Source organism: Oryctolagus cuniculus, chromosome 12 (assembly GCF_051225735.1).
Source record: "Oryctolagus cuniculus isolate XC-2025 breed Fujian yellow rabbit chromosome 12, ASM5122573v1, whole genome shotgun sequence".
Classification (NCBI taxonomy): Eukaryota; Metazoa; Chordata; class Mammalia; order Lagomorpha; family Leporidae; genus Oryctolagus; species Oryctolagus cuniculus.
Genome location: NC_142878.1, coordinates 21680001 through 21684659, shown reverse-complemented (window position 1 = coordinate 21684659; position 4659 = coordinate 21680001). Strand labels below are relative to the sequence as shown.

Below are 4659 nucleotides of genomic sequence, written 5' to 3'. Positions count from 1 at the left end.
TTGTACTCCGCCCTTTAAGGTTTGCAAGTGTTGGGCACTAATAGGAAATTGTTAAGAACAAAATAAAGAAAAAATGGACTCTCACTCAAAAATTGTCACAAAAGACAAAGGACATTGTATTATAACAAAATGGTCAAGTCACCAGGAAGATAGATCAATTATAAACATACATGAATGGAATATCCAAGCATAAAACATGACGGAACTGAGGAGAAGTGGAGCATAATACAGTAGTAGGAGACTTCCCTACCTCATGTTTAGCAATAGATAGAAGATCCAGACAGAAGGCAGACAAGGAAACAGAGCACTGAACAACAGCATAGACGTCTACCGAACATTCTACCCAACAGCACCAGAAGGCACATTTTTCTCAAGTACCCAGGGAACTTTCTCCAGGATAGAATAAATGTTACATCACAAAAACCTTTTGTTGACCAAAAAAAGAATGAAACTAGAAATGAACAGCAGAAGGAAAACTGGAAAATCCACAAATATGTGGAAATTAACACACTCCTGAACAACTATTGAGTCAAACAGTATGTCCAAAAGGAAATTTAAAAGTTCCTTGAGATAAATGGAAATGAAAAGAATATACGAGGGCCGGCGCCGTGGCTCAATAGGCTAATCCTCCACCTTGCAGTGCCGGCACACCGGGTTCTAGTCCCGGTCGGGGCGCCGGATTCTGTCCCGATTGCCCCTCTTCCAGGCCAGCTCTCTGCTGTGGCCAGGGAGTGCAGTGGAGGATGGCCCAAGTGCTTGGGCCCTGCACCCGCATGGGAGACCAGGAGAAGTACCTGGCTCCTGCCATCGGATCAGCGCGGTGCGCCGGCCGCAGCGCGCCAGCCGCGGTGGCCATTGGAGGGTGAACCAACGGCAAAAGGAAGACCTTCCTCTCTGTCTCTCTCTCTCACTGTCCACACTGCCTGTCAAAAAAAAAAAAAAAAAAAAGAATATACGAGAGCTTGCAAGATAGTTCTCAGATGGAAGCTCCTAGCAATAAACACCTACAATAAAAATAAAACTATCATTAAATAGACAACCTAACTTTATACCTTCAGAAGCTAAAAACTGACAAACCCTTGGCCAGGCTGAGGAAAGAGAGAAATGTCAAACAAATAAAATCAGAACTGAAAGAAGAGATAACATAACTGATACCACAGGAATAAAAAAGGATCACCAGAGATTACTATTAATAATTATACAAAAAGCTAGACAACCTAAAAGACATGGACAAATCCCTAGAAACATAACATAGCAAGCCTAAATCGGAAGAAATAGAAGTCTGAACAGATCTGTCCCTAGTATGGAGACAATTGATCAAAACCTCCCAAAGAAAATCCCAGGACCCGATGGTTTCACTGGTGAACACTACTAAACATTTCAAGATGAATTAAGGCATAGACATCATGACACAGCAGACTGAGCTGCTACTTGGGGTGGCCACAATCCACATCAGAGTGTTGGTGTCAGTCCCAGCTACTCAGCTTCTGGTCCAGCTTCCTGCTAATGTATCCCAGAAAGCAGCAGGTGATGACACAAGTCTTTGGGTTCCTGTCACTCACACAGGAGACCCAGAGTTCCAGGCAAATAGTTTCAGTTTGGTCTAGCCCTGGGTATTGTGAGCATTTGGGGAACCACCAAATCAAAGAACTCCCCACCCCATCTCACTCTACCTTTCAAGTAGATGAAAATGATAAATAAATATTTTAAAAAACTTATACCAATCCTTCTCAAACTCTTCTAAAAAGTTAAAGATGAGGGAACACTTTCAAACTCATTTTATGAGGCCAGCATTATCCTGATGCCAAAACAAGACAAAAACACCACAAGGGGAAAAAAAAAACACAGGTCAATATCCCTGGTGATTATAAATATAACAATCCTCAACAAAATATGAAGGCATCTCAAAAAAATCTATGGAAAATAGAATTCTAAATGTTTTAGTGCAAAAAATCTTTGAACCCATGCATAGTTTATTCACAATGTGCAGTTCAATGGACTTGCTGAAGGTCTTATACTAGAAAACCAAATGAATCTGGTGGGATTAATTTTTCTCTGAAATGCCAGGATGGTTCAACATATGAAAACCAATTAATGTAATCATTTTTCCCTTATTTATTTAAGAGGCAGAGTTAGAGAGAGAGAGAGAGAGAGAGAGAGAGAGAGGGAGAGGGAGGGAGGGAGAGGGAGGGAGAGGGAGAGGGAGAGGGAGGGAGAGGGAGGGAGAGAGAGAGGTCTTCTATCCACTGGTTCACTCCTCAGATGGCTGCAACAGCCAGAGCTGGGCCAGTCCAAAGCCAGGAGCCAGGCACTTCTGGGTCTCCCACGTGGGTGCAGGGGCCCAAGGACGTGGGCCATCTTCTACTGCTTTCTAAAGCCATAGCAGAGAGCTGTATCAGGAGAGGAGCAGCCAAGACATGAACTGTTGCCCATATGGGATGCCAGCACCACAGCCAGAGGCTTAACTTACTATGCCACAATGCCAGCTCCTTAATGTAATCAATTGCATCAACAGAATGAAGGACAAAAAATACTACATCTCAACAGATACAGGAAAAGCTTTTGACAAAATTCAACATCCTTTCATGACAAAAAAAAAAAAAAAAACTCAACAAACTAAGTATCTCAACATAATAAAGACCATCTATGAAAAGCCCACAGCAAACATCATACTCAATGTTGAAAGCTCCAAATTTTCTAAGATCAGTAACAAAACAAGGATGCCACTTCTATTCAACATAGTACTTGAAGTTCTAGCCAGAGCAATTAGATAAGAAAAAGAAATAAAAGATATTCAAGTGGATAAGGAAGAAATAAAACTGCCCTGTTTCAGGCAATATGATACAACATATAGAAGCCTTGAAAGACTCCTCTAAAAATCTGTTAAAACTAATAAACAAATTCAGCCAAGCTGTCAGATACTACAATCAACATAAAAAATAAGTTGAATTTTTTAGCTTTCATTTTTGTAAACTTTTATTTAATAAATATAAATTTTGAAAGTACAACATTTGGATTATAGCAGTTTTCCCCCCCATAACCACCCTCCCACCCACAAACCATCCCATCTCCTACTCCCTCTCCCATCCCATTCTTCATTAAGATTCATTTTTAATTATCTTTACATACAGAAGATCAACTTAGCATATACTAAGTAAAGATTTCAATAGTTTGCACCCACACAAACACACAAAGTATAAAGTACTGTTTGAACACTAGTTTTACCATTAATTCGCACGGTACAACACATTAAGGATGGATATCCAACATGGGGAGTAAGTGCACAGTGACTCCTGTTGTTGATTTAATAACTGACACTCTTATTTATGACGTCAGTAATCACCTGAAGCTGCCAAGGCTATGGAAGCCTCGAGTTCACCAACTCTGACCTTATTTAGACAAGGCCATAATCAAAATAGAAGTTCTCTCCTCCCATCAGAGAAAGGTATCTCCTACTTTGATGGCCTGTTCTTTCCGCTGGGATCTCACTCACAGAGATCTTTCATTTAGGTCATTTTTTTGCCTTAGTGACTTGGCTTTCCATGCCTGAGAAACTCTCATGGGCTTTTTAGCCAGATCCAAATGTCTTAAGGGCTGATTCTGAGGCCAGAGTGCTGTTTGGGGCATTTGCCATTCTATGAGTCTGCCGTGTATCCCGCTTCCCATGTTGGATTGTTCTCTCCTTTTTAATTATATCAGTTATTATTAGCAGACACTGGTCTTGTTTATGTGATTCCTTTGACACTTAATCCTATCTTTATGTTCAATTATGAACTTAAACTGATCACTTTAACTAGTAAGATGGTATTGGTACATGCCAACTTAATGGGATTTGGAGTCCCATGGCATGATTCTAGCTCTACCATTAGAGGTAAGTCCAAGTGAGCATGTGCCAAACTGTACATCTCCTCCCTTTCTTATTCCCACTCTTATTTTCAGTTAAATTTAAACACCTAAGATTAATTGTGTGTTAATTAAAGAGTTCAACCAATGGTATTAAGTAGAACAAGAAAATACTAAAAAGAATAAAATAGTAAGCTGTTCGTCAACAGTCAGGACAAGGGCTGATCAACACATTGTTTCTCACAGTGTCAGTTTCACTTCTACAGGTTTCCTTTTAGGTGCTCAGTTGTCACAGATCAGGAAGAACATATGATATTTGTCCCTTTGGTACTGGCTTATTTCACTCAGCATGATGTTTTCCAGATTCCTCCATTTTGTTGCAAATGACCAGATTTCCAGATTTCTTTTTTTTTTTTTACCACTATATAGTATTTTTTTATTTTTTTATTTTTTTATTTTTTTGACAGGCAAAGTGGATAGTGAGAGAGACAGAGAGAAAGGTCTTCCTTTGCCATTGGTTCACCCTCCAATGGCTGCCGCGGCCAGCGCGCTGCGGCCGGCACACCACGCTGATCCGATGGCAGGAGCCAGGTACTTATCCTGGTCTCCCATGGGGTGCAGGGCCCAAGCACTTGGGCCATCCTCCACTGCACTCCCTGGCCACAGCAGAGAGCTGGCCTGGAAGAGGGGCAACCGGGACAGAATCCGGCACCCCGACTGGGACTAGAACCCGGTGTGCCGGCGCCGCAAGGAGAAGGATTAGCCTAGTGAGCCACGGCGCCGGCCACACTATATAGTATTCTATAGAGTACATAT

The 4659-nt window shown here is 41.4% G+C and overlaps 1 long non-coding RNA gene across 6 annotated transcripts in view; it reads right to left on the bottom strand.

Moving 5' to 3' along the window:
- Positions 1–4243: 4243 nt before the first annotated feature.
- Positions 4244–4659, bottom strand: part of LOC138844611 (uncharacterized) — a 9631-nt gene continuing 9215 nt past the window's right edge. For all 6 annotated transcript variants that reach the window (XR_016217800.1, XR_016217803.1, XR_011380700.2 and 3 more), the window contains one exon: positions 4244–4659. This exon is cut by the window's right edge and continues 925 nt beyond it. This is a non-coding gene — a long non-coding RNA (uncharacterized LOC138844611).